Source organism: Emydura macquarii, unplaced genomic scaffold, assembly GCF_026122565.2.
Source record: "Emydura macquarii macquarii isolate MOO-44397 ecotype Brisbane River unplaced genomic scaffold, CSIRO-AGI_Emac_v2 contig_1451, whole genome shotgun sequence".
Lineage (NCBI taxonomy): Eukaryota > Metazoa > Chordata > Testudines > Chelidae > Emydura > Emydura macquarii.
In genome coordinates, this window is record NW_027131588.1 from 17,474,024 (window position 1) to 17,486,591 (window position 12,568).

At 38.7% G+C, this 12,568-nt stretch overlaps 1 long non-coding RNA gene across 1 annotated transcript in view; it reads right to left on the reverse strand.

Annotated features, from left to right (window-relative positions):
• LOC137156561 (uncharacterized) overlaps positions 1-12,568 on the reverse strand; it is a 114,967-nt gene that overhangs the window by 22,123 nt on the left and 80,276 nt on the right. The window contains exon 3 of the long non-coding RNA XR_010920817.1: positions 11,578-11,774. This is a non-coding gene — a long non-coding RNA (uncharacterized lncRNA). The remainder of the gene's footprint in view (positions 1-11,577; positions 11,775-12,568) is intronic.

Sequence of the window (12,568 nt, forward strand, 5' to 3'; positions counted from 1 at the left end):
TGAGTGTTCTCTGTTCACACTGAAATCAACGCAAGGAGTGGGTACTCAGAACCTTGTACAAGGATGTCAGCACCATGAGGAATGGGGTCTAAAAATGAAAATTTTTTGTGTCTTAGAGAGATTGCTATACTTTTTTTTTAGGAGAGCACAACTTGTCTCTCAATATGGAAGGCTGCTCCCTGGGGGATAATTACTTTCTATACTCTGATGTCTTTTCCAAAGATAGTACTTGACACAGACTCCATTTATGTGAATGACAACACCCTACACCAGTCAATAAGTACATCTGCTGTAGGGTAAATGCTTAAAAAGGGCAATTCCTAAATAGAAGTGGAATAAAATAAAATAACTGACATGATGAGCAAGCCACTAATATCTGGGGGGGGAGGGGGGGGAATCAAGGATCCATATGTGAACAGGACAATACAGGCAAACAAACCAGAGCAGAAAAAAAGCCAGACAGAATAAAATTCACTCCCCCACATAAAAAACATGAAATTTGTTTTAGCCCCTCTGCAACCAAGCTGCATAAAGAGATGTGAAATCCATCTTCCAATTCATTGCCAGTCATGAGAGCTGATGCACAGCCCCCAACTTTCTATTGGAATAGCCAACATAGACCTCCTTCCAGAGATATGGAGGTTGTTCTCCATAAAACATAGATCCCATTACCCCCATCCCTCTCACCATCCTGGCTGCATGCACCAGTCTATGTACAGCCAGTGGGGAAACAACTTACAGCACACAGCGTTCTGCAGGTACCCCTGTAATATTGCTATACCAATGTTCCCTTGCATAGTCATGACACGGTCCTTAAGTCATGTAGGGAACCTTGTGCTGCTCCCCTGCACCGAGGATGAGTTTCGCTCTGAGTGAACAACACTATGTTCAAGACAGTGACAGCAGTACAGAAATTGAAATACATATTTATTCACTGGACGAATTTAACCAACCACTTCTGCAGTGCTTGCCTGAGTGGTAATCTCACAGTTCTTGGATTAGGCTTATTTTTGGGGCCAGCCTTATTGTACTGCATGTCTATCTTGTTAATTCCAAATTTCATACCTGAAGCACTGCAGAAATGAAATTTCCAAGATCAAGTTTCTAATTTCCAAGTTTAAATGCCACAGTGACAAAAAAATTGCAATAAAAATAACTGATTTATCCATCAATTTTACCAATGAGATCCCCAGACATGATTCTGCCCAGCTGCTCTCACTGGCGGAGAGCCAGCCCAGCTGCGGCTACTCCAGGGCTGGACTCTACGCTTGCTCTCCCTTCCCCCACTCGCAGGGAGCTGAGCCCAGCTGCAGGAACCCCCCTCTGCGCCCCAACACTTGCGGGCAGTCATGCCCAGCTAAGGTTCAACCCCCTGCGCTTGACTCTGTGCTTCCCTGTCAGCAAGAGCTGCCCAGCTGCTGCTCCCTTCCTGCCACCCCAGTTTAAATGTTAATCAGCTGTTTAAAACATTTAAATGGTTAACCTTTTACATCCCTAGTTTGGAGCCTTATCTGTGACCACAGAGGGTAAGAAGGTATAAAATACCAGGTGCAGCAGGCCACTGTCAGGAACATGAGAAGAGGAGGCACTTACACCTCCTATTGGGAGATACAGCCTACATTGCTACTAGTGTCAACCTGCAATAGGCAGCCTACACAGAAAGGAACAGGCATGGGAAGTCCCAGTTGCGTTGGTTGTATGGTTGCTTTGCATCACTGGACCAGCCTAAAGCAGCCAGAATATATTGGTAAATCTGGTCCATATATTTTTCTATCAGATCAGTGAATCTGGAACATATATTCTACGAAATCTACATTGTTAAATAGTCACTGGTTACATAGACCTTTATATACAAATATAAGACTCATGTTTTCATGTTGCAAACATTCTCTCCCTCCCCATCCAGAAACAAGCACACAAGAAAAGCTAGTAAGAAAAAGCCAGTAAAAGTAACTTAATAAAATTTCTTGATGACAGACACAGAGAAAGAAGTAGAGAACATAAACCGCAGGTCAGTGGAAGTTCAGCAAGTTGTGTGTGACAGCTTCGTTTTGGAAGCTGGCACTATGGGAAACCCAAATAGTCTTGAGGGCATCACAGAAAAGTAGCTAACTATATTTTGTCTGAAATTTCTGGCCACTTGAACAATTCATTGAATCTTGAAATAACCTAGAACCTTTTGGCTTTTTTTCCCAATACTCTTGCATTTTTTCAAACATAGAATGTCATAGTTTTGTCTTTGCAATTAAACTTGGGACCATCCATCTGTGCAGGTAATGCAGGTCCCAGGAAACCTCATGAATGTTCCTGAAGCCATGGCACAGGTGATGCTGGGTATATTTTGAGTTTATGCTTTCCCCAGAGCGTGGTGGCTGCAATTCTACCTGCCCCTTATGTGGGCTGAGCAAGCACCCTCCACTGCACATCCATATGAAGGCAATCAGAATTTGGCCCTGACTCAAATGGGGATCATGTGGAACCAGGCCTCATTCAACAGACGCCACAGAAGATGCACTCTTTCTGCAACTAAGATAACTATGCAGAACATTAGAGAAAGTGCCTAAAAATTTGTGCTCATATGCAGACTGCCATCATTCAGACCACTATAGCACCACAGAAACAAAAACTAATTCTTACTGAAATAAGGACTTATCCCCAGTGAACTATTTCCCTGCCAAATTTCTTTCCACCCATCTTTGGGTTTGATACTGCTGCCAATCACTGTAGTAGTATCTGAGAACTTTGCATGTAAAAAGAATAGCAAAATCCCCTAGTGGATTTCAGAGTTATTTCCCTGCAAAATTTCACCTGTTTTAGCCCGGGATATTTTTTGGCACTAAAACTATTTAAGTAATATCACAAAAATTATTTATATTGTGCAAAGCATATTCCCTTCCCTGGCCCCTGCTCTCCTTCTCCTCAAAAGCACTTGAACTAACTTTGCTCTGATTTTAAAGAGGACAAAAATCAGAACAATTAATGATTCTCAGATAGTCACCAGGCTTGTATAATTTCAGCACTATTAGTCACTGAAAAGAGTGGGTTATAGTGCAAGAGTGTAGTCAACCTTAGCTACAGCTGTCACTAGCACTCCAGCTAGAATGACATTCTAAACATGATAGGCATTCAACTGATGGTTTGGGGGGCTAACTAAATAGCAACCTACAACAAGTGACATATTAAATCAGCTCACTAGTCCTTTTAGCCCAGATCCTGCTTCTAGCAATGGCTTATATTTGGGGTTTCAGAAAATTTCCTGTAATTCACCCTGTCAGTTATTACCTACTTCATATACTGGTGACTCAGACTCAGAATAAGAGAAATAGCCTGGATAAGATAAAATATGCCTACACACAATGGAGATGGAAACCAATGTGGCTTCCCTGTGCGAAGAACAGGAAAGATGCATGTTAGGAACTGGAGTTCCAGTTTGGGGGTTGGGGTAGGGCAGACACATTCGGTGAGGAAGTAGACCAACATTCATTTGCATTCAGAGTAGGTGTGAGAACTCACTGAGTTTGTCTTTGCATATTGTGGTTCTAGAGTTTAATGAGTGTTTGGGAACCTATATTGCACAGCCCATTACATGAAATTTGATGCATGTATATAAAGTCCTTAACCAAAGTCCACTGAAGTCAACAAAAATAGCTCTCGGACTTTATTAGGATTTAGATCTGGGCCAAAATGAAACCAATTTGGTGTTTGTTTTTTATTTATCGCAGCACTTGTGGTGCAAACACATTCTTGAATTCATTCAGCCCTCACACTGTGTAATTTGGGCTCTGTGCATTGGAGATTCGTTTTGTTAATTGCATGAACCTCATTATTGTGGTCACATTAAGGAACAATTTACTCAGGGGAATCATACACACTTTGTTGCATGCATTGCAGAATGCATTGTGTGCACCTTTAAAAAAAAAAAAAAAAAGAAAAAGAAAAAGAAAAAGAACACACAGGGCCCAATTCCACAGCCCTTATTTACATGAGTAGTCCATGGGATTGTTCTAATCTAGAAAGATGGATGTGCAATTTGATTTTGTCTCCAATTTGTGAAAGCAAGTTTGTGAACGCTTATGAAATTGTGATTATTATTTTAAAAGATTTACTAATGACTAAACAAAAAGGGACCCATTTTATTATTAATTTCTTTTTCCAAATGAACTAGATTTATATACGACATTAGTATATTAGTATCTTGGGTACTTATATGGCCTTAATTACCATAGTATCTGAGTGGCTCACAATATCTGCTGTATTTATACTCCCACCACCCATCCTATGAGGTAGGTGCCATTATCCCCATATTACAGATGGGGGAAACTGAGGTACAGTAACTGGTCCAAGGTCATGCAAGGATTCTGTAGCAGATCAAGGAATTGATCACAGGTCTCCTGAGGCTCAGACTAGTTTCCTAACCATTGCATCGTCCCTCTTGTCTTGATCCTGTAAACACTGCTTTTCCAGTGTTAATGTTACGTACAGGAGTAGTCCCACTGAACTCCATTTAAAGTGCCTCACATGAGTTTGCTAGATTGTATCAGGGTAAAATATTTGTCTGACCAGTGTGTAGTTGTACCCATGTAAAGACAAGTTAAGTGAACTCTTATTTACTTTATCTTATTCAATTTAAATAATCATAAAGGACATCTATTTCAGACTCCTGGCACCTCACAACCAATTGCAAGTACAATCCATAAACTAGAGACACCACAGCTGAAAATTTCTTCCTGCCATCTCCAATATACAATTGACAATTAGCAAGAAAATGTCACAAAAACTCTCTCTTCCCCCTGTCCTCCTCCCCATAGCACCCTTCACCCAAATGTCCATTCAGAAAGCTGTCTTATAGGTGCATGTGTCAGAGTTTGAATCCCAATGAATTTGCTAGCTCATCCACATTAGTTTTTAATGTTTAAGTCAAAAAACGTGCACTGGTTATTACCCCACGTAAACAGACGGCTAATGATAATAGTTCATTTTCTAACACAGAATAATGAAATAACCGTCTCATTTTATGTTTTAGGAAAATCTAAACTTAAAGACAAAGTGGGGACAATGAGAATATTAATGTGACTATCTTCTGCTACCCTGAATGCAGTCAGCTTACTTCTAAGTATTGTAGCATGTATTGGCCCTGATCAAGCCTGCTGAAGAAAATGCAAATGGTCTACGGGTCAGGGTCATGGTCTTTTAAAGGTCACAGACCTGTGATATAAATTCCTACAGTGGGAATTGAAGGTGTTCTCCTTCTCACTGGATCAGAACAGCACACACAAGCAGGAGTGTCTCATGCAGTTATATTTGATTGAAATGCCATGTACTTGATAAAATGACTTTTCTTGGTTGTCACATTTCAGTAATGAACCTGTAGACTGGTGTTGATTGCAGTTCAACACATTCTTGCTCTGGATGCTGGCAGAATAATTAGTAGTGTGTAGAAAGACACAGGGTCTTTTTATTAGTTATTACTATTATTACTGATAACTGCAAAGGCCTTTTTATAACAGCTGCAAGGCCTGAAGCAACATATATTGCAGCCTCTCTCTGGATCAATAGCCATTTTGTTTTGTACTATAAAGTCTTCTGTCTCATGGCTGTATGCGCCAATCAGATAGAAAAGCTTCACTACCAATTGCAATGGGAAGTCCCAATTCAAAGTTATGTTCTATGTCCGAGTTACTTCTTTTACTGAAACAAGCAGCGGGCAGGCACTAGGATTATTAATTAATGGTGTACAGAAAACACTGGAAACAGTCTTTGTCCTTTTTTCTCCATAGTCAGAGGATGAAATTGGAGGGCTGGGGGTGGGAAAGCAACAGCTAGTGGTGCAGAAACAAATGACAGATTTGGTTCAGTTACCATTGAAGCCAATGCGAGCCTTCCCAGTAACTTCAATAGGCATCGAATGTGACCCAGATGCACATTAATTCATCTGAAATTTACAGATTTCTATTTAGTTCAGATAAAAGATCAGGTTTTATGTCAGTTCAGATTCTTCTTCTTCTTAAAGGAAAGTAAGATTGGTGATATACTAGTTCCTATCTACAAGAGCTTCATGACACAAAACAGAAGAACTGCTACAAACCCAGCATTTCATGGAATTCAGACTTCATTGGACCTTTAATTAAAAATTAAATTTACCCAAAGAGATGTGTAAAAACTAGTTATTGATCCTGTAAAACAAAATTAGCATGGGATTGGAATCCTCATCTCAGTCTAAGGAAGAACTCAGAAGAGAATCCAGATCACTAGATCTCCTACACACTCTTCCTCCCCTTAGGGACAAAAAGTCAGAGAGCTTGGATGTAATAAGGACAAACCACATTTCAAAAATCAAACCTGAATTGAAATTTTGAGGCTTGAGAATCCTTGATTAATTTCATATACTCCTCTTCATCCTGTTCCCAGCCAGGATTGGAAGCAGAACTGCACATGAAAGATTCTTCTCACAGTATTTCTGCCCTCACCAGAAGAACCAGAAATCCCATGGAAAAGCATGTTCCTGTAGAATCTCCAGCCCACTTGTGCAGAACCAAGAGAATTCAGGTACTATTTGTGAAAGCATCTGAATATTTTGCTGCTTTCCAGAGTAAGCCAAATCTCTCGAAACAATCTTCAATGGGAATTGTACATATGTATCCAAAAGCATCAACATTAGAAGTGGTTGTTTTCAACAAGCAATACCTCATTGCACAATGGAGCATCCATTATATTTGTTAGACACACGAAACAATTGTGCATGTAACAAATGACTTGGAAATGCTACGTTTTGGTTTATCTTTTACAGGAGATTATTTCAAACCCTTATCCCTAGGTAGGATGAGTCTTTGCATACGTATACTACTATAACCTAACAAAGTATTCAAGTTACAGATATTTACATACATACGGATCAATCTTGACAGGTGCTGTGTGCTCTGGTTCAGATCCAGCAAAGCACTTAAAACACAAGCACTGACTTCAATGGGACTAAGCATGTAGCTTGCAGGATGGAGGCCTATCTTTCTTTCTTTTCTGGTGCACAGTGGTTCAAATGTGGCCTTAGTCAACTTGTATTTAGTCCCCAGAGTCTAGCCATGGAAATGGATACCACATTTTTTCCATTAGTAAACATACAATTTTTTTCATACTGTCTGTTCCAGTCAAAGTAGGCAGAATAAATATTCAAAAACATCTAGACTCCTAAGTCATTGACATTCAATGGGACTGAGGCGCTCTTTTGAAAGTTCTACCTAGAGATATGGGCAAATTGATCCCATTACCAGCAATACTGATTTCTCAGTTAAATTTGATTGGAAAAATCTCTTAAAGTGGTGGTGACAGCATCACAAACAATATGCTATACTTACAATTTATTGCTACTAGAAAACTCTCTCATCTTATTTCTACCAGGCAATGTCATAACACAACCAGTCTCATTACCCATGGCTAATCATCAGTCAATGACTCACTAAGTTCTAGGTCAAAAAAAGTCGTTTTAGAGAATAATTAGACTGGAATACACCTAAATTTCAAAAATACCTGGAAGATTGCCAGTAAAATCTTGACAAAAGTTAGGAATCACAGACTGCAGAGTAGTAATTACTAGAGCTGATTCAGGTGTTTTATCCATCAGAAAATGTCAAATAGTCAAAAGCAAAACATTTTGACTAAATTTTTGCTTTAAAAAAAAAAAAAAAAAAGGAATGGAATATTCTGCTAAAATCAAAAGTGCTTGATTTGCATCCAGTCAGATTATTAAATGCACAAGTATTCAGATTTGTAGCTACAACTCAAATAATGTATTTGTGCAAAAAAAACCAAACAAAAATTAAAGTTTTTGGGGTGGGATTTAAGTAATGCATAGATCAGAAGTGAATTTCATCCTAAATGCATATAATAGAAAAAGACTAGTGCTATTGGAAATTATAATAGAGAATTGGAGATGAAGGTTAGGCAAGAAAATTAAAACCATACCTTTCCAGTTCCATTTTAAGTTTAGCCAGATTAACATGGGCCTTTCTTCCCTATTGCAATAAGAAGTGCAGACAGCCAATGAGATAGACTGATGTCAGAGGAAAAAATGGAATATTGGTATTAACAATGACTTGCCAGGAAACTAAGAAAATCAGAGCCATGTCCTTACTTGGGAAATATGGAGAGAAGATTCTGAAAATCTAGGTTTAGGTTTAAAAATATCCCACAGGAAGATAGCTGAAAACATGGATTTCCAACCTTTTCCATCTTTTTAGGTTGTTTCCCTCCTCCACACACATAAAATTTTAAAATCTAGAATTTTAATTTGTCAGATTTCTTCTCTTCTATGGAGAGGATTCTGTCAGGCAGAAAAACGTCTGATCTGTATTCATTCAGAGCTCTCAGATCTGACGCTCAGGCTCTCTCTGATTTCATATCTTTTCAGATTTGTAGAGGTGAATTCTGATCACTACTGACCTTGACTGGATAGGAGCAGGCATCCATGAGGAGAATGTAACATGAAATGGAGCTTGAGTCACCTAGTCTCCCGAATGTCATGTTCAAAACTTTGCATAAAATCTAGGAAAGATTTGAGACTCAGTGAAATGCAGAAGAAGTGGTTTAATTTTAGCCTTAGGTTTTGGTTTTTTTAAATTAGTCTCAACTTAGATTCCTCTGTTTTGCACCTGTAAATTGTTATTCATGTTTGCACCTGTAAATGCAGTGCACTTCTGTAACAGTTTAAGCGTTTTTTAACATGCCTAGTCATTTACTTGCACCTTGATTTCTTTCCCAGAACTATTTTTTGAATCATTGTAAAACTTAGACACGATCAGTTTTGATGCAAGGAATGACTTTACTAAGGTCTTTGCTAGCCCTTAGTCTGTCCATTTTACTCCCTCCCCATTCCCCCACCCCCAGCCACTAGAACTTATGCTTACTTGCTAAATCTTTGTGATGATAAAGTATTTCAACACATGAAAGAGGATGTGCAATTGCACAGATTAGAGAGTAATGATTTCTCCAATGTCATTACGCAGTATGTGACGCACATTATTCAATTATTTTTGAGTACTGTAGCAAGAATATGGTTATTGATGTACAATGCTAAATAGGATTCTAGTTGATGGAACACTGCCACTTAAGTCAATGTTAGGCCAGCAGAAAATTTGGCCCTATAGATTGAAATGGTTGCTGAAGCAAAAAAAGTTGCATTTATTTACTACCGGGTTTAGCCTATGAAGCAGGAACACCAGAAGATCACACAATTTACACAAGGTCACACAATGAGTGAATCATAGAAGATTAGAGTTGGAAGAGCCCTCAAGAGGTCATCTAGTCCAACCCCTTACTCAAAGCAGGACTAACCTCAGCTAAATCATCCCAGCCAGGGCTTTGTCAAGCCGCAGCTTAAAAACCTATACATTTGGATACTGGAGTTTCCTAGACATCAACTCAGTAGCCCATCCCTATGTAGCAAAGCACTTAAGCATGTACTTAAATCCCATTAATTTGGTTGAATAGGGATGGACTTAACCACATACTTAAATGCTTTGCTGTTTCACAGCCCCATTTTCCAGCCATGTGCTGTAACTTCCTCGTTTCCAACAACCTATGGGCAGAACAATAACATGAATAATTTCATTTGTCCAATTCAGATCAGCGCTATAGTATTTGGTATGTGGAGTTCTAAATTTACTACCACTGTAGCTGACAAGAAACCACCAAAAAGCACCTTATTCATGTCTCCGTAATGATATACACACCAGTTTTCCATCAGTTGTTAACTGCAGGAGCATACTGACTCACATTCGGTCACATAGCTTGGTCCTTATGTCCTCTATCTGAGGATATAAAATCCATTTGCATGGTAGGGGTCAGCATTTCATGCACTTTTGTGCCTCACACTACAACCTTTATTTTCAGTCTAATAAACGTTTCATCACTTGACTTTTTTTCCTACGGGCACCTTTAATTGGATAATCATATAAATTAGTAATTAGTATTTCTTGGTGTCACATTCACTGTACAAATGTATTTTACAACATCTCTGAATTCAGTGAAGTCCATATTTTATGTAGGGATCATTAGCATAATAGTTTATGATAAAAATGGTCAGAATGCATGTAATATTCTAGCACAGTAATTGGATGTTTGTTCACAGATGTTGAGTTCTGTGACTTGCAGTCACTGCAAAGGATAATAGATTGGGGAGCAGTGTAAGTCACCTGAGGAAAAGGTTTTTTGTGGTATTTTATTGGGCAGCTCAAATTTTTGACCAACTTTTAGAGCTGATTAAGGTCTACAAATCATGAGATGGCCTTGCTTGGTTATGTGGGGTGACCAAGTAGCTCCCCACTCTTGGGCAGCTGCACAATGGCATCTCAGTAAAAGTCAGATTTCATGGTGATGGGCAGGCTAGGAGAATCTAAGCAGAAGTCCTTGTGCACTGCTCCTGCGCTACCTCCTTCAGTATCAGTGAAGAAGTCGTCGCAGGGGTCGCACACACACACATCCTTCACCCCAATACATGACCACACAGCAGGATCTGCATGTCAAGAGGAGCAATGTGCTCTATCTTCAACCCAGCACTTAAGGAGTTGTCCTGGTAACAGTATAGCTTCCATTTTATTAAGACACTCTTGCCAAATATCTGTCTTTTTCAGATCTACTATCCCCTTAACAGACTTACACAACACTTTTAGAGAGGTCTTTCTACTGGGAATTTCATGGTCTCTCACATCTGTAGGTAATCCTGTAGGCAAAGAAGTGCTCCATCTCCCATTTTATAGCTGATACCTAGAGTCTTACACACACAAGCAGTTCTTAGGTCAAGACCAGGGCAGGGATTTGATGCAAAAGTTTTTCTGCTAATCATGTGATACTTAACCACAAGTCAACCACCAACCAAGGAAAGATGGAACGAACAGCTACTCATGTTCCCCTTGAGCAAAAAGCTAGTAGTGTTGAGGAGCTTATTCATGCGGGAGTGAACTGACCTTGAACAGAGGAACTCAGCAGCATGCTTGGATAGTTCTTTTACAATGTTGCAAATCCAGAAGGCATGAAGAAACAACGGGAAGAATTCAGCCAAAAGGAGGCTACTGTCATTTGAGTATTTAATGGATAAACTGTACATTGCAGAATCTTTATAAATACAAAACCAAAGCCTAGTAGGCAATGACAAAGCAATAAAGTGCTTTTTATTTGACACTAGCTGACTGTCATTAAGATGGATGTCTGAGATGCCACTTTATATATTGCAGTTAATAGCTAAGTGAGCCTGAACCAAGCCTTTTAATTATTTCGATGGCGCTGACAATTTATAGCATGTGGGTCTAAGTAATCTGTTTCTAGAATAAGTTCAGTGATGTGGACACAGTTCATTTTTTTGTTGTAAGGGAGTGATGAATGATAAATTGGGGGAATTGCAGGGGGGATTGTTTCCCACAGGGAAGCCTTTTAGCTAATTGTTTAGAAAAAAGCAGAAAAATAAAGGTGGCAAATATTTTATAACAAGGTTTTGTTTACAATTTTTTTTTAAAAAATCTAATGTACTAGGGTACATTCACAATGTGGCACAAAATTGACTCTTCACCTTTTTCAATCTTAGCTACTTACTCAGAAAATTCTGTGCAATTCTGTGCAAAGGGTCTCTGTACTGCAGAAGTCCTCGCTTACACCTTATTTTTATGGAGGGTTTATGTTGACTTCACTGATGCATAGTCCTTGTCTGCTCTCTCTGCAGTGTGTAGATTTTGGCCACATTGTACTAATCTCTTGTGCAATGCTATCCCAGTTATGGTGGGATGATGGTTCTGAAATGAAACATTGCAACAGCTACGGTTTCCAAGAGTAAACAGTTGACAAAAAATATGAACATAAAGGAAGGGAGTACATAGTTTCATCATAGGTTATTTGAAAATATATGCTATTTTAAAAGAATGAGCGTAAACCAAAGTCAATGTAACAGTGTAACAGAAGAGACTCTTTCCCATCCTATGCAATCAAAAATAGACAAATTAACCAATAGTGCAACATGCGCTAAATTAATGCTGATAGGATCAATAAGTAGGACCACAGTGATTTACGCGCACAAGGGATTCAGCCCTCTAACTTCTGTGAAATTACACACATATAAAGTGATCCTAACTCTTGCAATGTACTATTGTCTGAAGCCCAAGTCAGTATAATCTAATATCTAACTATAGTTAAAAGGGTGATTCAGATTCACTGAATGCTTAGTTTTGTTTAGATGATTACATAGATAAGTATTGCAGATGGCTTTAAAATATACATCTTTCTGTGATGAACTTTCCCAGCTGAATACAGCAGCAAATTTTTTTTTTTTTAAACACAACTTTAATCTGTAGTGCCGTGTTTGTTTAAAAAAAATAAAAACAAAAACAAAAACAAAAAAAGCTGGTCTGTATTCATTTCCATGCAACTGTACTGACACCTGCCTGTTTGTGTGAAGCATGCACAATTTGAATGTAATTTTTTTTTTTTTTTAAAAGTCTATTTAAACAAAAATATATTGCTTAAAAAGGAACAACAAAATCCACAACGCTCAAGAGAAATACCTAAAACTTTGAACAGAATGGATTTAGAA